General features: G+C 35.2%; 1 protein-coding gene across 3 annotated transcripts in view; it reads left to right on the top strand.

Annotated features, from left to right (window-relative positions):
* The window catches only part of LOC150105498 (ecdysone receptor-like), a 240,631-nt gene that overhangs the window by 90,042 nt on the left and 126,065 nt on the right, over nt 1-24,524 (top strand). The window contains exon 1 of one of the 3 annotated variants that reach the window (XM_090394207.1): nt 22,185-22,586. The exons of the other annotated variants lie outside the window; for them this stretch is intronic. The gene's annotated coding sequence lies outside the window, so the exon portion shown is untranslated. Of the gene's footprint in view, nt 1-22,184; nt 22,587-24,524 lie in introns of those variants that run through there. 3 annotated transcript variants of the gene reach the window in all.

Below are 24,524 nucleotides of genomic sequence, written 5' to 3'. Positions count from 1 at the left end.
GCAAAATACAGATGTTATTACAAAAAATTAATAAAATAAAATAAAATTACTTATAAGGGATAGTCACTTCCTCCTCCTATCCTAGTCCATGACCTTCTTACGAGAATTCCTGTGTGTGTGTGCGCGTGTGTGTATGAGAGATATTATCACTTTCCAATTAACTTAAAACATCAAAATTAAAAAAAAAAAAAAAAAAAAACCAGAAAGAAAGAAAAATATATTCTTCTTTTTTCTTCTTCTTTCCCTAATAAGGGAGTAACCATATATATTGGAATATTTTTAATTTGGGGAAATAAAAACTGCTTTATAACAGAAAAATATAGTAGCATTTCTACATGCTGGAAGTTTTTATCTTTAATTGAAAACACACTTATTGTCTTGATGTTTCAGAAGTAGTAGAATAATTCCGCTTAAAGTTGAGGAGTATATATATATATATATATATATATATAAAACTTTCTATATATATATATATATATATATATATATATATAGAGAGAGAGAGAGAGAGAGAGAGAGAGAGAGAGAGAGGGGAAGAAGATGCATATACATAATCTATGTAACCAAATTAAAGAGTAACAAATGTAACAAATGTGTGTCTGTGTGTGAGAGAGAGAGAGAGAGAGAAAGAGAGAGACAAAAAAAGAAAGGGAAAGTACAGATGTTATCACTTCCTGTTCATGACCTCTGGTCGACTTACGAAACCTTTAGCTGTGTGTTGATACTGTCAGTTTCTAATTAACTTAGATGCATCCATAAAAGAAAAAAAAAAATCTGTTCGTGTTTTTTTTTTTTTTTTACTTCGCCCCCATCATCATACCCGACTTCGGTATGATGTTGATGAGGGTAAGTGAAAGTGCTTAGAATTTACCCCACGTCTCACGGATGAAATGTAGCGTCACTTGGGTTTATTTTACAGATCTGCTTGCTCATCTCCCCCAGCACATTTAGGTCACAGGATTGTACATACTTCTTGAGGACCATATTAAGAAGTTGAGTGTATAAGTGGGTCACGGGACTATTTCTTGCAAAATTGGAGTTTGGTTCCTTGAAATGTAATTATACTTTTCTTCTATTTTCGTGGGCTATCCCCATCTCTCTCCCTCTCTCTCTTCTAGTCATTTCCCATTAATTTATCTCTGTTCGTGTATAACTCATAGACAAGTCATTAGTCTCTTAACAGGTTACCATCTTTCAGTAATAATGTTTGATGCACAGTATTAAAATAATTAATATGTTACTTACACGACTAATTACATGGTTTAAAAATATTCGGAATATCATTATCATGTTTAAACGGACTGATTTCATCTTTGAAAAATGTTAAAGTACATAATTTGAACTGTGAAGATAAATAATGAACTGTAGGAACGTCGAGAAAATGATGCAGGGAAATGAAAAATAGTTTGAAGAGCATGGAAAAGTAAAAAGAAATTAGTTAACTAGACGAAATTGAGATAGAGATGAATTAGAATCTTGGATAGCATTCCCATTGATATGTACGCATAATTATTAACACCATCCAAAACGCCTTCTTAGAGAAATGAACGAATAAACAACCAAACAAAAGATGTATACAGGTGGAAGATATGCAGAAATGTCTTCTGGGAAATGAAGAGAGAGTTAATTGAACGAAGTAAAATTCAACAAGAAAAGCAGAATAAGTTGAACCAAAGACTGCCAGGTTGATCGGGTAGATATCATCGTCTATCTCTTCAACTTGCAGGCCAACCCATAGGTTCGAGTTTTACTTGATGTTTGTAAATGTTTTTTTCATGGTGGATGGATGATTTTCCTTGCCTGGTATGAGATCACAACTCTGCTGAAGTTCAGGCCTGAGAAAAAGTACTCATTTGGTTCTCTAGAGCAGTGGTCTCCAAACTTTTTTGATCGCGTGCCCCAAGACAGAAAAAATAAATAGCGCGTACCCCCAATTGATTGAGCAAAAATCGATGTAATAAGTATTATAAAGAGGAAATATGCCTTGTATCATCATGTAATAATTAAAAACGCTAGATATTTTTACACATTATTTTTTATTATTAACAGCTTACAAACATATTTATTACAATATTTAATGTGAACAATGGCCTTGCATTTCTTTCATAATTTCTTGAAATTCTGGTTTGATGGCTTCTGATACTGCGATACGAAAGTCTGGTTCCAAGTTTAATTTATTTCGATATTTGGTTTTAATACCTGTCATTGCAGAATGTGATACCTCACATAAATAAGTAGAACCAAACGGTAGGAGTGCATCATTTGCTCATGACACAATACACATGTAGGACGAGGTTCATTGTTGACTAGCGTCGATGTAAATCCCCATTTCAAGTTGTCTTCTTGATAATTTCGAACTTTCTTGGGCAAGGTTTTGTTAAGTTTCAGATTAATGTTTTTATCACTTAATTTGACTAATAACGAATTTGTTTGAATAGAAGAATCAATCCTATCTTTTCCTTGTTGTTCGTCTGATGTAGAAGTACTATCATAATTATCTTAAATTCGCGGTTTGTTTGGAGGAAACTTTTTTAACCATTTATCCATTTTGTGAGGGTTAATTTGTAAAATTTAAATATAATTCATTTACTATTGATAATATCAAACACTTTTAAAATATGTAAGCAATTTTTATAATATTAATTCACTATTTCTAGTGTAAACGTAAAAGTAAGCACAAAAAGGCGTTGGAATTGCACAGAAACAATATATACTAAAAAAATCGTTAAATTTACTACTAATAGTCAAATAATTAATACAACTGTGGTGTCATCTGTAGATAGCAGGATAACTAAGCAATTTTCCTTCTCTAGTTGGGCTTGTCAACACTAGGATGCTCTACAAACAATGGCAATGATAAGAAGTAAGAGATTTACTCCCTAGTTTTAAAAAACATGACAGCTTTGCCACGGACGATTATGTGTGCAAAGTCGCCCAATGTACGCTACTCGCAAATTTAAGTTTACAGGATCTTTATAACGTCTTTGTCTATATTAGATATATGTTTAATTGATGAAAGAAAGTAATATTCTTTATCTTTAATTAATTACTTAATTTTTTTCCTATCAATATAAAACTTTTTTTGACATACCCCCACATATCGACTCGTGGGTATCGACTTGGGGTACGCGTACCACATTTGGAGACCACTGGTCTAGAGCAAGGTTTCCGGATTATCTAATCTTATTCCATTCATGGTAGTTCCAACCTTTTATAGGTGGGATTATTGAAAAATAATGAAGACTGTATGCTAAAATTTACATTAAATGACTTTACAAGTTCAGTAATCATATTTTTATTTGTGTATCACACCCACTGAAGCTTATTAACCTTAGTGAATAGCAGGCGATAAAATTCATCTCCCACTCTAAAGATAATGCAAACATCTATATAAAAAAAGTTCGCCCACAGATTCGAGACCCTTCGACACTTCTGCGCATGTCAACAGGAGGAGAATCCATTCCGATAATAGAGTAATCAGTCCGTATTGTGGGATGAGTTGTTTATTATTATACGTCGGAAAATTAACTTCTCTTTTATGATCATTGTAGTTAACTATGTTGCTTGTATATTGGAAAATTTTACCTATAAAGCACGTGATTTCGCGTGTTGGCGACCAATTCGTACGTCCTTCATTTCTTTCTCCCCTTCAGCATGAATCGACTATTCTTGGCAAGACGCCAAGCAGAGACCTACAAACTGTGGATGGCTATACCTATGGCGAGATTCGAACCCACAGCCTGTTGATTGGGGAGAAAATACGTTATTCACTCATGTGCAAAGATAATTCATACATATTTATAGATTTCATGTACTAAAACAATTTGTTTTTTGCTGATTTAAGATGGATGTGGTGTGATGTAATGTTTCCATGGAAACAATAAGTTACGACGTCAAGAATGAAAGGAGCGAGCCGTGCATTACCCTATGGAAAGGCGAGCTGTCCGTATTTTGGTGGTAAGATGCTTGTCACTACCTCAACCATTCTGAGTTGGTACTCTACAAATATGAGAACAGCGCTTACGATCAGTGGGCATGTTTATTTGAATGGCTGAAAAAAATATCATTGGAAGGGGTAGATCCGAAATAGGCAATATTATGTAGTTCTAGGCACATGTTCAAGCTCTAGTTTTATATGCATATATAATAATATGTAATGATACCGCATGGAAGCAGAGTATGCAGATATCACTTAAGTACTGATTATAATTAGCAGAAAATACATAAAAAGTACAGGACAGTATTTCACTACGTATGTAGAATTTGTACACACTTTACTGAATAAAGTGAAATATTTTAATGCCTCCTGATTTAGATGGGGTAGAGAGAGAGAGAGAGAGAGAGAATTTAAATAATCATTATTCAACTGTGTACCTAGCAATCAGTGCTATATGTCTGTAGTGACTCGCGCATCGAAGATAACATGTGCAGATAGGACAAATGGCTCTAATAAAACATTCTGCTGAATCGACACAGATAGTGCGGTAACATATACTTCCAGTGAACTATGCTTATCGAGGGTATTAATTTATACTTAAATATATTCAGTTTAAACAGATATTTTCTCCGTTCCTCTGGTATTTACTCCAGTGTATTAAATGTGCAGAAACTGAGCTGACAACTGGAAATTTAAAAGAGTAATAAATACAGAAGAAATGTTTTGATCATTTAAAAATAAAAATGCATGACATTCTTTTATGAGTATGATGAGTTAGTGGGGGGGGGGGGGGGTAAGAAAGAAACTTTATGAAAAACTGTTTTCCCACGATAGTTTCCCAGTATGCACAGCTTAGAAATACAACAAAGTGCGAACGCGCCGTGTGGAAATTGAATTCGGAAACCTTTTAAAATATGTCCACGACTGAAAAGAAGCACAGAAGGCACACAACTAATTGTGGTTAGTAAACTGCGACAAGCTATTCACCTGAATAGCTATGCTTTTTTGGTTGGCATCTTCCTTTCCTCTATATCGACCTTTTGTAACTTAACGTTTTCTTCATTTTACAATTTTATATACACTTGAATATGTTTGCTTCATATCAATTCCCAACACTCTTATTTCCTTTCTTTCACTGATGCTGCCTACTTGTATCGTTACTAAAAAAATTCTGCAAAAGAGTACTGAAATATGGGTATTTTGTTACGAAAATTACACAAGAGTTTAGATAGCAACAGGAACTAAAGCTATTTGCTTTAGTTGCATGCAGCCCATACGGATAACGGCTTGTACATGAATATTTCATCTCTTAGGGTAAAGGAAGAGGGCAGGGTAATATCCTTTAGAAGTCACGAGCATTAAGCTTAGAGGCTATTTCTCATTTACATTCAGTGGCTAAGAAATTTATTAGATGTATCTAATAAGATATTTATCATTGAATTTTAATCTAAGACTCACTCGGTCTCTCGTATGCTGAAATTAGTAATAATTTCAATAGGCATTTAATTTGTAGCGAAGAGAAAGATACTTTAATAACGGGAAGGAAAAAGTAATAAAAATGAAACGCTAAAGAAAGAGAGAAGAATCTAGAAGATGATCAAATAAGGCTCTCAAAGCAAATATCTGAGGTGTTAAAGGGGGCAAAGATATGACCTTTAAAATAGGATGGCTCCGGAGAGAACACAAACAAATCGACAGCTTTAGTTTACTTTTTCCTAGGTGGGAAGATCCACTTCTTTTGATGGAAAGTATTTAGGATACTTCTGTATTTAACAGTGTACAGCAATGAAGATGCTTTGAATGCAGTATTTTGCAACATCAAAAAATTGAATCAGTCGCTGTTTGTGGAATAGCCACACATGAGTACAAGATAAAAAAAGTTTAGCTTCTTAAAATATCCATATATCTTAGATAATAGATGAATTTCACTGCCAGTGTGAGACTACTGCACTATCCGTAGCCTATGTTCCACGATTGATCATTTTCTACAGAAGGGTTCCTGAATTATCTGAAACTTATCTCGCTTATATACTAATATGCAGTAGATTTATATTCAGTCGCGGATGACGTTATTATATATTAAAAGATGGGCGTCCACGAAAGCGGATGTCCATCTTCTAATAATTTTTAATCATAAGACATTTTTTGTTTATATGCATGTACGCAAGGTTTTCCGAAATTGTGGCTGAGTGGACTTGAGTGGACTTTGATATTTTGGTATTTGGTATTTGAATTCTTTTAAAAAATTTGTCCATCCATTCTTTATTTTATTTATTTATTTTTACCAATTGGAAAGGAGCAAAAATGCTAAAACTTGTTGAAATCATGCATTAGAGTAAAATTTTTCTGGATGTAATTTGATAAAATTTAGAATTTAGGATCTTTATTAAAATTTCATTAAGTCATTTCAAATTCTAATTTCACTCCAATCATTTGTTGTTGGATAATTAAGGAAATTAAAATTATATGTCCAAAGTATATAAGCTAAAAGTTCATGTCAATCATATAAGCTAAAGTCGTGTCATAGCGTGTAAGTTTTGACACATTGTCGGGTTTGTAAGGCAGTACCACTCAACAAAGTTGTTTGAAATAACATGGATTTGTCATCGACATCAAAATAGTTCTCCTGAAAAGGAAATATCGATAATCAAAAATTCAGTTATGATCAGTATATTATGTACAAATCATTAATTATACTTATAAAATTTTATAAAAATTAATAATTATGATATTATAATTAGAAACCTCCCTAAAATTCTTGATGCTGTCCAGAGGAGAGCAACTCGGATCATAGATGACTCTTCCTTCATAGGCTCACTTCACAGTGTTTCAGCTCTGTGTCTCTTCCACAAGTACTTCCATGTTGACTGCTCCAGTGAATTGGCAAACGTCATTCCTTCACTTACAGTTGGGCCTGTTAAAACAAGAGCAGCAGCTGCCCAAGATCTCATTTCAATACAATTGCAAATCCATCGAACCAGCTTCCCCTATTCTTCATTTATTCCAGCTACATTTGTCCTCTGGAACAGTGCTTCCGAAACTTCTGGATGTCAGGGCCCCTTTGGAAAAATTAAAATATTTCACGGCCCTCCTCGAAAAAAAAATCGTAATATAGATATATATTATTATAATATTTATTGTATTTATATTCAATACAAAACATACACAGCGAATATTGAAAAAATCAAATGCAAATATTACATTTTTAGCATCTTACATACACATTTGACATGGCACATTATCTCATATTTTTATATAGATAGATATATCGTTATTGCACATTTGCAGTACAAGCACATGAGACGTAAAACGATTAGTAATAAAGAAAGAATTAAAAACCTAAAAGAAGTTTAATAATTTAATGTGATGGATGTGTTTCAATACTGCTGCACAAAAAGTCAATATCAGGTGAAATATTTGAAACTGCAATTCTTAGATTTCTGCTTTGAAATGAAACTTCTATGAATAAGCATATATTTACTAATATTCATTAGGCGCCGAAATACGCAGGAAGCAAAATTTGTGCACCAACACCAATGTTGGATTTATTTCTATTAAAATATAAAAAATAACAAAACAGAAATAATAAATAATAAAAATTAAATACGTTTCTTTTAAGATAAAAAAAATCTACTTAGTCTTAAAACATTTTAAATTTGTTTTCATTATTTCACGGCCCCTCTCAACAAAACCTACGGCCCCCAAGAGGGCCGCGGCCCACAGTTTGGGAAACACTGCTCTGGAACACCTTCTTCAATGCGTTTCCTAACACCTTCAACCTTCAGATCTTTAAGAAAAATGTCAATAGATTTTTTCTTTATTAATTCTTGTGTGCGCCTCACACACGCACTGATGGGCTAGGTTCCTATATCTCTTGTGTGCGGATCGGCATAACGTTTGAAAAGATGGTAATAATTTGTTTTTTTCCATGGTTCTGTGATTTTTCTATGACTGTAGTTTTTGTAGAAATGGCGTTTGTTGTCACAGTACTAGGCTGCCTGCGGAAAGACCGTTTTTTATATTCGATTCTAGTCGCTGACTACAGTAACTTTTTCTGGCCTTTCTTCGATGGTTCCCGAGTTATTCGATCTTTGGCACAGGTAAGCAGAGATTTTTGTCCCAAATACTGGTTTTTAATCCTGCAACTTAGAAAAATCAACCTTAGAAATCACACTGTTTTTCAGATATAATAAATACCTGTTAAAGTTCACAGCTATGAGACAGCGGCACTTTGAGGTAATCGCTCACCTGAGAAGCTTGTTAATAGCTTCGACTTCACTATCAGTGATCGCTGAAGGGCGGAGGCAGTGTGGCTATCCATATCTTGAAAAGCTAACGCTAAAGGAGGTCCGCCTATTCTCTATGGGTATAAAAGGCATTGGCGAATCATCTTTTTATGAATGTATATGAATTATCTTTGCACACATTTACCAAATCATTTTTGGTAATGTTTTTTACACATAATATTGTTTTATCCAGTTTTGTTATTAAAACATTTCATTTACAGAACATTACCAAAAATGATTCTGCTTTTCGAATAATGAATCATGTCGTCCTCTACAAGAACACGATTACCAATGCACATGTTATTATTATTATTGTCTACTTAGTTTCTTCTATCATTTCCTTAATTTGTTATGCATGCTCTTTGCGATAGCAGCCTTTGACTATAATTTCCATAATTTTCGCCAGGGTCACTTTCACTTGTTGAAAACTAACAATAAGATTTTTCTAGAAGTGTCAGTTTTTGTATTTTATATATAAAGAAAAATTATACAATCGGTACATTTCCTGAAATTACCAACAGTTTCTTAGATCTGTCTTCCAAACTTCGAACACGCCGTACTTCGAAACGACGTACTAGACAGAATAAGAATAATACGGTGCAAAAGTTACCTTGACAGAGAATATTTTATAAAAAGAATCTTTAATACATTACGAACAGTGGTTAAAAATATTGAAGGAACTATGTATCAGGACTAACGAGAAAAAAAATATAGTATATATAATCTATTAGTGTAAATGTCTAAAACATCTTCAAATTTTAAAATGACGTTTATCCTATGCTTAAATCGATAGACCCAGTCAATTAAATGAAAGACGTGAAAATGTGATTGTTTGCTACCAAAGTGGGGATAAATGTTCACAAACCAGTATCTATGTTGTGACAGCTTTATTACTCAGAACAGATAAGGGTACAGCAAAGAAAGATATCATGACATGTTTTCAACGATGTGCCCAGCACATAGAAACATCTTCGGTTTTTCCAAAGAAATTTCCGTACGGTGGTACAAGAATAATTCAGTTTATGGGACACCAACAGGTATTACTGCTGGCATGTGAATTGCTACTTACTTGTTCCTACATCGCAGTTTGCATACTTCTTTTCTAGTTATTTCAAATAGCGGGTCGTCTTTCATATGGTTTAGCACAGTACATCCATTTGCCTCAAATATTCTTATCAGCACGTGCATCCCTAGACTGGAACACGGACCTGAGATATGCACACCTCAATATTCACATATGATGACCTCCATGTTACGACATGCAATTTGGTTGGCTAATTCATAAACTGGCATCGTATTCTTGTTCATTTAGTATCTATCTAAGATACTTAAGGAATGCATCGTAGAAAGATCAGAAATATCTGGTCGGTACTTCGCATCCCTTTATCAAAGAACTTCAATGACAGTTTGCTGCGTAAAATTTTCTTTGCAGGGAATATACAAGTGCGAATCCAAAATTTTATTTCCACACTAGAACTGTATAAATTAAATATCCTAAATTGCAAGTTGGAAACATATTACTTCGGATGTAGTTTTATACAACACATATACTTTGAAGTCACTGTTTTATAATTTTAGCCACTTACACTAATGCGGATGATTTTTAAAGTGTTTAGACACAAATATGTTGCATTTGCTATTTTATTTTTTTAACTCTAACACTGGGTTAGAGTTAAAAAACACTGGGTTGTAAGTTAAGAAAACCACGATTTGAGAAACATTGTGGTTAAAACAGATTCAAATATTCTAAAATAATGTAAACGATGAATGTGATTAGTCTTACCGGTGTTATTATATTTTTCGAAATATGTGGCGTTTTAATAGATGTTTTATTGATACATCTAGATAAATAAAATAAAATTGTTACTTCGTAAAACTATTTATATGAAAAGAAAGGAAAATGATATAAAAATGTGTCTAAGATAGGGAAGTAGATTTCACTACATAAACTTTAAACTGCTGCCTTATAGGATGTGTGAATTCCACTTGAACAGAACCAGCACTAATGATCAGATGGAACACATATTTCATGTGTATAATTGAACTAGTGCTGTTTACAATATATATATATATATAATTCACAAAGGTGTCAATATACATAGAATTAATTTTTAAAAAATCTCAAATTATTTTTTGCTTCAGGCACTAAATGGTAGGCATTGGCCCTGATTTTAAGAAAGGCATTTAACACAAGAGATGAAAATAATGTTTCGTGAATGACAGGCATTTGAAAATGAAGGTAAGGAAAGATCTTCCCATGTCTATCTTCTTCAAGCCTTGTGGCACAAGACCGAAATCCATCTCTTCTGTTTCTGTCTCTCTCTCTCTCTCTGCTTATATATTCATCTGATTATGATTACACGTGAATCACAATATTGTTCGTACTTTTGTTGCTTTTTACGCAGGTGTAACTTATTACTTCAAGAAATAAACGAAGCGCTCTATCAGACGTTTCCAAAAGAAGCCGCTTAGGTACTTATTGTCCTTTCCCCAAACCCTAAAAAAAAAAAATCCCTCTCATCTGTTTCTCCAGCCACTCAAATAATTTTGGATATTTTGCAAGTTCAAGCAGAAGCTCGAACGTAATCCTCTTTTAGTTTGAGCTTCTTATTGAGCTTGCAAAACATCCAGAATTATTTGAGTGGCTGAAGAAGCAGCCATTGAGTTGGGTTGTTTTGGAATTATCTTGAATAGGTATAGTGTGTCTGTTAAGTGCGTGCTTTCTGTTACTGATTTTTCTGTTCATGGAAGGAAAATACCATGCCAACTCCTTCTGAGGATTCGGCTGGATTGATTAAAATTAGGCCGACGCAACTAATTATGAGATCAGATATATCATATCTGTTCTGTTCTTTCTTCTGCCTATTTGCCTGTCATGCTGGATAAAAAAATAATAATAAAAAATAAATAAATAAACCAATGCTTGGCCAAATAAACCCCTCCACTTCCGTATGAACCTGGATAAATCATCATTACTTTAAAAGCTCCAATAAAGTTGCTTCTGCGAAGAACCCAGGTCTTTCTAACAAGAGGAGATGTATGGTCTTACTCGAAAGTGTCCTGTAAAGGCCCTTTTTTTTGGTGGGGGGGGAATGGATGACTCATTCTTGATGTAAAAAGAGAGAGGAATGTAGAAAAGATTCTTTTCTTTCTGGATTATCGGAAAATTATACCATTCCCAACTCATTACATAACATCACTATTATTATTATTATTGTATTTTATCAGACAGAGATTACCTTAGGGGAGAGAGATACAGCAGTATCTCACATAATCTCTCATACAGATGCTGCAGAGTTTTTCCCTCCTGGAAACTGGTTTTTCCCGCACAATTATAAGCGCTTTTCAACTGAAAATGAGTTAGCCATATGGAGGCAGCAACATTTTCCCTCGCCGAACCTCAGGTTTTTCATCATGCCCGACAGACGAACAGACCAGAACAAAACAACAATTAACAGCTATTACATACTGTCCTCATAGCCTTAGTTACTTCGGCCGTAATTCCAATCAACCCATCACTCTCAAAAAACGGTCATACTCGTCATAAATAAAATAAAATGCATTTACAGAAAAATATTGCACTAACGACATCCGGCCAGAAAAACAATTTTATGTTTTATGTTTGCAACTTTCGCGTGCCTCCAAATCGGTTTGTCTGTTTACCAATAGAAAAAGCTTAAGTGTTTTTTTTTTAAAGATATTCTAATCTACATCCTATCTCCATTCACAAATATAGGAGTATAATGATATTTTATAAACTGCATTAATATCGTCATCGCTTTCCTCTGCAAGTTCATGATGTTCATACTTAAATTCAGAATGCAAATGTACTGATTTTCTAAGGCATGCTCAGTATATATTTTCATACAAAATAAACTTTTCTTCCAAATTAGAACTCTAGTTTCATTGAATGATTCCGAATCAACTAGACTCTTAACTTATTGCAAAAAGAACTGAGCATTTGACTCAGTTCTTATTTTTTATTGGTCCTTTTTTATTTTTTATTTTTATTGGTCCTTTTTTATTGGTCCTTTTCATATTACTAAAAAAATTAAGAAGACGAATTAAAGGCAAAATAAACTGATGTTCTGGAATAATAAGAGGAGAGACTTTGCTTGAAGACCCACTGTATTGACACACCCACAACGTACTTCTGTTCAAATTCTGCTTAGCCGCCCGCTCTAATTGCAAAACGAGTAATTTCAGATAAAAGATAGCGATCGATGTTAGAAATTCATCAGCGTCATTTAAATAAAAATTATTGCTGTATCAAGTGCAAATACACTAATGAAATCATGCATATCTGGGTCCCAGTTTAAAATGTGTTTAGAAGATCAATTTGAAATTGGAAACGAATTTGAAAAATTTTAATATCACTACACTTCCCAATCTCAGTAACCTAACTAGTTGGGTACCTTGGTGTACTACAGCACCCTCGTTAAAAGCCTTAAAATTATTTTATTATTTCTTCGTAGTAGAACATCCATGCAGTAAAATTCTCAGTGCAGTGTTGCTAAATTCTTCACCTCGCGGGGGGGGGGATTTCATTCTGTATTCTTCAGTCGCATGCATTCCTTCATTTCCGTTGATTTATGCATTAAAAACTGACGAATAATTTGAAAATAAGACCAATTTAGAAGGGCCGGGCCGCAGATACATGAAATTTATTTCTTTATCTTGAATTCCTAATAAGAATGGCGCTTATCCTTCGTATTGTTGCAAATACAATATAAAGAATGAGCTGAGTACTATTTAACTAATCAAAGTGCTGATCAGTTAAATCTTCTCACATATTCTTCTTCCTTACTGAACCTCTGAAGGTCTTCGTTACAAATATCACCTTCTTCCACTTTTCTGTCCTGGGCTCTTTCAGTCCAATCCAGGATTCACATCTCAGTCAATTTTTTTGGTAATTATCATCTTAACTTCGTCCTGATTTCTTCTAGGTAACTTTTCATCAGACCTCATATTGAACTCACTTGTTTAACCATTCTCTCTCTCAACATGTCCAAGCTACCTCAGTCTGTGAGTTCTGTTTCATCTGCTGGGGATGTATTCCATTCGGTATAGCTCTTGATTATGTCCTACTCTTCTTCACTCTCCCATTGTGTTTATGTGTTGCTAGTTCAAAGTCTTTTCTTTGAGTAAACTATTTCCTCCCTTGGTTGCTGTTTATGCATACTTTTAAATATTCAGTATTATCCTTGATTATTTGTACTCATTAAAGTAATATATTAAACTTGTACATTTGGAATTATTTTATTTTATGGATTTTAACTTTCGGGGAATCCTAAAACCGTGTAATCTTCAAAAATTATTTTAGAAAATGCACTCCCACTCCAAACTAAATATTAACTGTTTGTGCAAGCAAGTTATTCATTCGTACCAATTGTTAAGATACTTGTTTTCTGTGTTTGCCGTTTGCACTAGTGTGTGATAGTTTAATTTAAAGGTGCGCCAACTTTTGGACTGTTCAAGTACAATAACAGGACACTGGTAATGTAAAGATGTCAGGAAGTAAATGAAGAAATACACATTTAATAACTATGCCCGCAATCTTGTCACCTACACTACCAAGAGAAACACGTCTGCTAGATATCACTTTGAAGGTTCTCCTTTCTTTCCTTCTTTCTTTTCTATTTTTTTTAACATGCCCACGCACCTTGAACCTTATTTCTTTCTCAGCATTTTATTTACACTTCTCCAACATCAAATTTAAAGCTTTCAATGTCACGCTTTAACACGAGAACCGGTTTCTTCTTCATTTGCTTAACATTCGTTATTTTCTCCTCCCCTTCCTTTTCCCTCGTGTCCTCTCCCCAGGTCTGAATGTCTAAAGAGACAGACATAGAAAAACCTCAAAATCAAGAGCCACGACATTTAGTGAATCCGTCTAGATTCCTCCAGGGAGTTTGTTTATGTACAGTCTGTATTGAAGGTGAAGGAAACCAATCAACCTCTAATTACTAGGTGGTCACAGACAATAGGGCATTCATAGAAAGACGCTGTACTTTCTTCACTCAGAAAGAGGGCGGAACTTCTATAGCGTAATGATCACTTTCAACTCTCTTACTTCTAATTGTCTGATTCATAACCTGATTATTTCTCGTAACCTTGTAATCGCATTTGCTTCTGGAGGACATCATAACCCTATCTTTATTTCTCTTTGTTCCGCCTAATTTATTTCCTTTCAGTTCTTGACCTAACGGTGAACCAGACGTACCTGTTAATAATTTGAATAAACCTCACAGACCGGTTCAGCTGCGGTTCAAACCCGGACTAGTAACCATTAGTCGTTAGAATGCGAAAAAAGTCTTCGCTTTTTTTTTAGAAGGTTAAAAATTCTTCTTTCCTTTTCAGTGAACAAATACCTCTTTATGAAAAAAAAAAAAAAAAAAAAAAAACCTTTGTCGGAATACAGAGGAGTAGTAGTGTGAAGAATCTGATGAAGGTTAAACTGAACTACCAAATGTCGATTCTTTTCATTGTCTTTCTCATCGTGCCTACCTAAACAAGTGGTAAACGTTAAGAGAGAAAATGGAAAGGAAAGGAAGTACTAAACAGAGTCGCAAAAAAGATTGTAATTTTTAAGCGTGATATCAGTAGACTGGAGCTTCATGTCAGGCTAGTGGCTGACAGCAGGCTCCTGACACCTGCTTGCACCTGTTACCTTGGTGATAGTATGACGTAAACAATCAACTATGCGTCCATAATCGAATTCTGGTTGGGCTAGTATTTATAATCCGCGAGTTCACTTCACCTAGGTATTTCTGAGAAAGCAGTCTCTGGATCTTTTGCATGTTTCCCATGATTCTCTGCCCTCATTTTTCTATCAGTTTTGCCAGACAGGGAGAGGAAATTATAATAAGAGCTGAACTAATTTAAATGTACGCACGAAAACTTCGATTTCTATAGAGAACATCACAATATATAAAAATAATGCCAAAGGAATCAGAACGATGGAAAAAGCAGCTACACGTTTGTGTTCTTTCAATTAGATATCCCTTTTGGGAAAAGAAAAATAATTGTTCTCCCCAAAAAATAAATAAGCATAGCATTGGACCAATTGCTCTCTAAATTAAAAATAACTCGCAGAAGGATTCTTTAGAATCTTGCTTCTTTTAAAAGGTTTTTGAACTTGAGGGATTTAAACGTATTAATTTGGTCCCAGTAGATCACAGGATGTTCTAGAAAGCATCCAGAAATAGAAGCATGTAGGCTTCTTGTGCAATAACTTTCACTCTTATTCTCAAGCTAGTCACCTTCAGAATTGCAGCTGTACTTCATTTCTGGATTAGCATTGGATATACTTAAGATTCAATGCTTAGAACATGTATGCAGAAAAATGATTCGTGCCTGCCTAGGGAAAAAAAAAAGTCACAAGCGTGACTAAGACCTTTTAAAACTTCATTTCGCAACTCAACTACACCCTGCATACCCTTAAGACATTTCTCGCAACCATAAAGGGGGCCTCTCTCATCTCCTCGTGTTGTAATGGGGGCGGTAAATACCACGAGGAAAAACTATGTGCTCTTTAGAGTGGAGGGTGCTAATTTTCTGTCTGTTTCTCAACATTCTCGTTATTCTACTTCCGGGAGGAGGTGGATGAGAGAACGTAAACGGATAGAAAGAGGGCAAGAAATAAATTTCTAAGAACAAAAACGAGGGCTGCCATGTTTATTTTCTCGTTTTTCTTCGTAAATAGCGGTTAATTGCGGAGTAAAGTGGTAGTGGTGAGGCAAGCAGGAAGGGAAAGAAAATACTTAAGGGACAGTAGACAGCCGGAATTTGTATTATGCCCGGTGTTATTTTCGTTGTATTATTTCCACCCTCTTCATATATACAACGATCGTTTGCTGTTAATATCATAAGATGACTTCATATCTGCTATCTGATTTTACAATTATATAATAATGACACTGATGTATACATCTTCTATTACTGTTGGCTACGCTTATTGCATAAGCATTCCAATTGACTATGACAGATATTGTTAACTTGAAAGGCAACTTTATCCCAAACCTTAATATGCCTTGCTTAATATACCTTAGTGTTAGCATTTAGTATTATATGAGTCCATCATTCTACTTATTAAAGGCCTCATGTGGTTCGAAAAAATCCCATGTTTGTTTGATTGCTAAGTAGTTAATCTGGGAATCCTGTTCCCGGATTGTCTAACTGTTACTTCCCTAACGGTAAGAAAAATTCGATGAGGATCTTCGAAAAATCCCCACGAATTCTGATTTCTTTTGCTCTCCAACTAAGGGCAGTTCAATGTATTAAGTGACACAACTATTTAACCATTATTTAATACATTAGGAGTCAACTGAGTTTAGCAAAGATATCTTAAAAATTGTTTTCTTTATTCTTTCTTTCTTTCTGGGAAGGGATAAATTTGTGTTTTTTATTATGTTAATTATTCCTGTTTATACACCCTCGTCGAAAGCGGCAACCTTCATCTCGGCTTCTAATGAAACAAATGTCATAAATAGTTGACACAACACTAATGAAGGTTGCCGCTTTCGACAACAAAAATATACAACAGGTGGCGCCACCAGTTTCTTCTATTTTCGAAAAGTTCGGTTTCTTTTTGGACAGAGGGTGTATTACATAAAACCGTTACGAGCAAATTATGCCTGATGTTAGGTATCTTACTATGCGATTGATGACATTAATGATCAAACGTTAATTCTTCTGGATGGATGAACCGCGACAATCTTGGCATCAGTTGATTACATCAGATGATGGGTAAGCAAAATGAACCGCACGTTTGGCACGACAACAATTTCTTTTCCTTTTTTCCCTTCAGTTAAAGACTGAAAGTCTTGTTGCTCTCTTTGAGAAATGCAGACTGCATTTTGAAAGAAAATTCATACGCTGCATATGTAAAGACTGGTGTATGGGTTGTTTTGTCCCATGGTGTTGCGAATAAGAAGATTTCATTCTAAATGGTTTCTTTTTTATGCGTGAACCATACCCGTGAGAGTCTAATGGCGGAGAAATAAATGCTTTTGTCGGACAACTTGGTGACAGTAAGATCACATGCCTCCCTCTCATTTGCAGATTGCGTGTTTTCTCTGGCAGGTTTGTATATTTGCTGGATGAAACATCCGAGTTTCAGACCGCTGCTAACCTCCGTATAAGACCAGCTAACTCACTTTCAACTGAAAAGTCCATGATTGAAGATTCTTCGCATTCAGGAGCAATTCGAAACTGCATTACCGGGCGACTACACTATGGAGAATCTATACCTTTCCTTAAGAAACAAATAAAGGTATAGATCCTGTAAGTAGAGAGATATAAGGTGACCATAACGACATGCCCAGTTTCATTTACTGTCCCGTGATAACAACTCAATCCAAAGTTTTAGCTCGCGCCTTGAGACCTATCCGGAAACAACTGTCCAATTACAGACTACATGTTCATTGTTGAAAACGAGATGAATAAAATCTCATTATCATTTTGTTAATCAGATACACGTAGGGCAATACACGTACTAATAGAATAGATAATGGACTGAAAAGGCGAATACGAACGAACCAAAGATGATTCATTTTTTTTTTTTCATCATGACAATAACATCTAAGCTGGAAATGCAATTCTGTGCTGATACTACTACTACAAACCGCCTTCATGCAATAAGTAATATTTTCCATTGTCCAAACTGCATTACTTTAGAAACTGTCCTTTTTTAAACGTATGTGCATTACACGCGTTATCATTTCGGAGAAAAGGCATGAACGTGTTTATGTGTGTGTAAAGAAGCAAACAGAACGGAATTCTTTTCCCCAGCACTAATGCCCTTCTTGACACAATGACTCACGTTCCCGTGAACGATAGCCTAAGGAAATTTCACACTATACTTTGAACAGCCAGTTCCTTTTCTCTGTGCACATTTGTCATATATTCCCCCCCCCTCCTTATCCCCCATCACTAGGTGTCACCACTTCGATATACACACACACACACACACACACACCGTGTTTCGCAAACGGCACAAACTTTCTGCAAACGGGAGTATAATGCAACCTTGGGCTAGTAACCACAAAGTTCTCAATATTTGCTTGACAGTGTCTTATCGGGTCCCGGTAGAGAGAAATTTCATGGGTTTTAGAATTTTTTTTTTTTTTTTCTAAGACTTTCAAAAAGTATGAAATTATCTCAGAGGGGGGAAAAAAAGTCGTCCCATCTTATTGGATTGTTAATAATATTAATAGTGTATTGACCATTCCCTCACCACTACAAGAACATAAAGAATTCAGCTATGAACAATGCAACATTACCACATTACTGATATAGTAAAAAAAAAAAAAAAGTTACTTAAGTATAAAGAGCTAATAAGCTTCATTTCGGCAATGAAAACATTACTTAAATTAAGGGCTTAAATTAAAAAACTATGTGGGATTTAATATCCCCTTAATTTAAGTAAAAAAAAAAAAAGGTTTAAGCTCACAAGAGCAAACTGTTATTTGAGTCATTAAACAAAATACAATAACTGACTACCCAGGAAAACTTAGTTGTATTGAGTGGAGTCGGTGTAAATCTTACATATTTAATCGCACGGCTTTTTTGTAATGCAGATTTAATAATTATATGTAATGTAGACTGTAATAGCTTGCCATTTTCTATCCGTGTTTCTCTTTCTCAAATCTCAGATAAGTGCGATTCAGTGGTAAGCTAGAACGTCTTCCTGAAAAAAAAAAAAAAAGAAAGTTTCCAACTTGCTTAATGATTCTCTATCCTGATTGCCTTGACCAACAATACTGTACATAGCACCATCTCCGGATCATTATTGTGAGATGAGTAACAGTATTAGTCCCTTCAAAGTGGTTCACTTTGAATGTGCACTATACTACCTGACAAAGTAGACTTTATTCAATAAAATTGTTTGTAATGATTATGTTATTGCGATAGTTATTGAAATAGACAATGGTTTAATATCCTTTTGGATAACCAGTTTTCTTAATGTACACGCATATTCTTCTAGACTTGGAATATCGTAGCACTGCTTGTAATTGTTTTATTTTTTTTAAATAAACGCATTTATTTGCAAACACGAAAACTATGCGTACGCACTTTTTTATGTTTAATAAATGGTAGCAGTTTATTCCTGTGCTTTCCCATCTCTGACGAAATCGACCGTATAAACGTATTTCGTCTACCACATGCCTTGTAACAGTGACTTTCCGTGTCTGTAGTGCAGTATTCTACAGACAGGTGTTGTGTGCAGATAAAATGACGAGTACATACTAGCTCAGGGTCAGGTAGAGTGCATTACTTCCTCATGTAGCGTTTGTGTTGATAGCACATGAACTTGACTGCGAGGAATAGTTTTTATTGGAAGTAGGAAGCTTGCGATGTGGTACAAAATGCGAATTCTTTTATCAGTTTCTTCTGTGGTACTTTTTGAAAGAGAAAAAATACCGATAACCTAGATTTCTATTTTTATCAGTGCGACATCAGTATGGCTGCCTAAAACTTTTTATTTTATTATTTTTTTAAAAGTACTGAAAATGACAGACGATACGTTAGGCCTATCACAAGGCTTGGTTGCCCTGTGCTAATTATCAAAAAGTGTAGAAATTGTTTTTTTTCTCATTATTGTTACTTAAAACTTATTAAGCATTACTATGCAATACTAAATATGTGTTATGGCGTGCGTCACGGCACTTTCAACCGGAAACAGAATGGGTGGTAAACAGATGAAACACCTGCCTCACAGAACCCGGTAGACCAAAGTCTGGTGAACTTGGGACCTGAGTGACGGAGAGTTAACCGGTGAGTGTATTTCTCTTTTCTCGGTAGCGAGAAGGAAGGAAGGAAGTGCGACATCATTCAAGACACTCCAGCTGTCGCCTACTGACACACAGACCGACATCTGTACGAGTTGCTGCAAGGAAGATAACTCGTTTTTGTTTTATATCTGTATATTTGTTTGTCCGCTAACTGCAAAATTGATTTGATATCTCTTATTTCGAGGGGTTTTTTTTTGTTTGTTTCACTCCAAATTTTTAAACGAGATTTAATTTATTTCATCTTTTTCGTATACGTTGCATTTTCACAGATTTTTAGCACCGCTTATGTCTTCAGTACTCCAGAAGAATATTCAACAATATTCTTCTCAAAATAAACTCATGAAAAAAAAAAAAAAAAAAGAAGAAAGAAATGGATGGTCCATTACTAAGTGAACTCCTAAAGAGATTCAACGATGACCTCTAAGGACTAAATGCTTGAAAAACATGATGATGTTGATTACTGACGTAGCATCTCTTTGCATGCTGAAGGAATCAGACTGAGAATGAACAAAACAAAACAAACAAAAAACCATCTTTGCGAAAATCATTGTTGTATCATTAAATTAAACTTATTATGCCCAATCTTTACAGCTCGGATTCTCAACTTATACTTCACGCATATGGCCATACGATTTGTATATTAAGGTTTACACTTCCTTTTCTTCGATGTATTGTTTTCCAAATACTGGAAGAAAATCAATCACAAGTTGTATATGTAGAAATTATCATTATGCTACATTTATCACAAAAGTTTAACGTTATTTTTTATTAACGGCTTTAAACTCGTAGTTTATTCGCTTATGATTGATGTGATTTCGTATTACGGTTTGGAATATATTTAACATAAATAAGAGTATATGTAATTTGACAACTTACGCGATAGCTTTCATGAAAAAAAAAAAAAAGATTTATGAAAGCCAACTTCGTTTCTTATCCAGACAAACAATTTTTATTATCTTTTTCCATTTATAATTAGTAATGGTCTTGGGCCAGCTATCTTTGGCTACCGGTGGAGATTGAACTGTCTCCTCAAGTCTCAAAAGTTAGATGGGGGGGGGGGGTAAAAGTGCCTCAGCCTCTCCCTATAGGAGGAATAAAAGGGGTTAGCAGATATTTTTTCATTTCATAATGAAATGAAGATGTAAAAAGACTCGAATTTTTTTTTGTTACTAGGAGTTTAAAGAAAAAAAAAGTTATAATTAATTTTTATATTATTTTCTCTTCTATTATCCACGAAGTTTTTCTCCTTCCGAACCTAGTGATAAATGGAAATCAGGCTGATTTTTACTTACGTTCAGAAATAGATTGCGTCATTTGGTTCGTTGCAGGCCGAGTAAAAAGTAGCTTATGGCAATGTTTGGCTTGTGGGTTGTAGACGGGTGTCACTGAGTTATACCATGTGCATACTTTGCATATTAGATTATTATCTGTTGTGTGATCGTCGCCAATACAAAAATACTTGAAATTTCGATTTAATTGTACCGTAAAATAAGTTCTAAGAGTTCATTTAAAAAAAATAATAATAAGTGTTATTAAATCAGAGAAAAAAGCGCAGGACCATTTTTGCATTCTTACCTATGGTTATTAATAATGCAATTTACTAGTGGTCATTCGTGTTAATGAAACGCAGATATTGCTGTAGGACACCACGAAAATTATTTGCTTTCAGATGAAGTGGAGCAGCATCTTGGTGTGCGAAAAAGATGGTCAGCATCACGTGGCTTTAAACGGCACCGTACTATAAACACAAGGCTTGAGTTGCTGCTTATGCTAACGATGTGAGCCGAGCGTAAGAGAAAGCTATGAATGGGCGCATTAAGTAGGTAGCGTAGTCTTATTTTGGGTCAAGTTGAATGAAAGCCATCGAGAGCCCTTGAAAAAAAAGTGAAGTGACAAAAGATACAGACTTCGTCTAACAATAATTCTAGCGACATATAGATGGACAGACAACGTCTGAAAACGTGTCTCACGTGCTTTGTGACGTCATAGGCAGCGCGACGGTCTAAGCGTCATGTTACAGTGTAGCTGTTTAGGTAGCCAGAGGGCAGCACCTCCGCTCAACGGAGGTGCGAGCTGTACGGTGATTGGCTGGAGTACCGCAGTGAGGTTTGCCACTCTGCCTGGCCTAGTTAGGAACTCAATTGTGACGCCAAGGCATGTGCAGCCCTGCCTGTCACCGTGATCGATACGGGGGGTAATTCGCGTTCACCAGCTCGTCTACAGCTTCGTAGCACCTTCGCTAGGACTATTGGGCATTTCGCGGACATCGTCTGGCCTCAGTTCATAGTTCTTGGGTGGATATTAACGCCAGTGTTAGTGACCAGCGTATGACCTGTGTAGAGACTGCGGCGTCCTAGGTCAGTGTCAAGTGCCGACTATCGGCGCAGTCGCCGACATTGCCCTAGTGAGCATCGGCAGACGGTTTGTGGTGCATGTGTGCGTGCGTGTGTGTGTACGTTTGTGTGTGTTTTTATTTCACTCCGCTAACTGCTGCTACTGTTTTGTGTTTGGGATTGTGTGTGCCGTCGATCAGCAGGAGGATGTTCATCTCTGTTTGCCCTTGTACAGGTAAGATTTCGCTCTATTCTTACCAATGAAAGTTAGCTTAGATTGTATCTCCGGTCTCTGCACATGCGTACTGGGTCACGTGTTTCGAGTGCACACCGGCACTGCTTGAAGGTCACTGTCACCGTTGTGTGGCCAGTGTGTCGGAAAGGCTCTCACTGTGACAAATGATGTAGGTCCCTTGTTGTGTAAGAGTATTTAAGGTGCGAGTGCAGGGATCGGATACCTGTAACATATACGTACATTAACACGTACCTAAACATTATACAAATAGATTGAATGAACTTTTTTTTAATATACGGCTACGGAATTTGTTGATTAATGGCTGATGACTGCGTCCGTCTCCCAACTGCATCCGCCTTCATCTCTGTCGCATGAACTTACATTACATTAATGGCTCGTCTTCCAGTTATCCCATGTCAAAATATATTCTCTCTTTGTTAAAATACGATGCATTTATAATGGACGTTTACTTATTTATTGTAGCTTCGATTTAAATGACTCATTGTTTTGGGGAGAACGCTGTAACTTGTTAATAATTATCACATTTGTTGTGAACTCAGAATATAGTATTGATAGCGTTTTAGCAATACCCTACAATTTATCGATTGGCCTTGCCTGGTTCTTCGGTTGTTAAAAATAGTATGCAGATGGTTGTTTAAGCTTTAGATACTTCAGTAGAAGCGGATCCTCTTCGAATATTCCCCAGCAGAAAATACTTTTTCTGAGTTTGAACGAACCTACAATTCGAATTCAGACACTTCACTACCATTCTTAAATGTCAAGTCGTGTAAGTTATCTTAGACATTGATTATGTCGTCTGGAAAGGCTGGTCATTATGCACATAGTATTGAAAAAAATATATATATAATGTTATGGATGCATTTGTTTTAGTAGGGTAGCTATTGTTGTTCTAATGTTCTCCAAGATATATTTTGCTTGATTAGACATTGTTATTTAATTTAGATAAAAAAATAGTTGCACCTTCTTTTAAAAATTATAAAAAATATTAACGAAATACTAATACTTTTGACTAATTAAGGTTACTTAGTGTTGTGCATTTGTATGTAAATACTTAAAATGAATTATCTTAGTTGAAGGTTTACTTGCTATAAACTGGTTGTGTCGCAAATACATAAACGTTTTCTACTGTCTCGCCATGTTGGGGGAGGTGTTTCATCACGGAGAAAACAGGACCATAAGTCTTAGCACTAGCATTTAAAGTCTTGAAGGCGGAGGGGGGGGGGACTAACTAGGTTAACGTTTGGACTCTCAAATATGGGTTAATGGGTAAACTCTAGTACCTCTTATAGACCACAAACCCAAATGGAAGGGAGCTTCCTTTACAGCAAGGAAAAGAAATACAGCTTGGTGAAATTAGACCCAAAATGATACGTGAAATCAACTGTCGACATTCAATCCCTCTGTAATAGCGAAAAATGCATTTTCTTTTCATTATTTATTTATTTATGCAGTGATAACATTATCACTTTTTATTTTCTCTACTTTTACATGCACATTGACTAAAATTCTTTAATAAATTAAAATTTTTACTGCGCATTTGGATTGGACGTATTCCCATTTCATTTTCTGTTGACAACGCACTGCTCTTTATTGAGAGATTATTGACCTGGAAAACAGAGGTTAGAGTTCATCGAAGGTCTTATTATCAGCACGTGATGATATATTCAGCAATGATATCGATATAATGGAAATATTGATAAGACGCTATCGGTATAATAATAAATTAATCACCCTATTCCCAGAATTTCCTGTACGCGGATTGAAGGTTACGCAAGATCCTTAACTTTGAGGACGCCAAACAGTTGAATTAAAAAAAATAAAAAGCGAACGACATATATAGTCATCATTTGTAATAAATGCAAGTCGATAATTTGCGATGCTATTTTACGTCAATTCAAATCACTGTACCAGGCATGG

Source organism: Typopeltis vanoorti, chromosome 6 (genome assembly GCF_054136105.1).
Source record: "Typopeltis vanoorti isolate ZY-2024b chromosome 6, IOZ_Tvanoo_1.0, whole genome shotgun sequence".
Taxonomy (NCBI): domain Eukaryota; kingdom Metazoa; phylum Arthropoda; class Arachnida; order Uropygi; family Thelyphonidae; genus Typopeltis; species Typopeltis vanoorti.
This window is presented reverse-complemented; position numbering and strand designations above follow the sequence as displayed.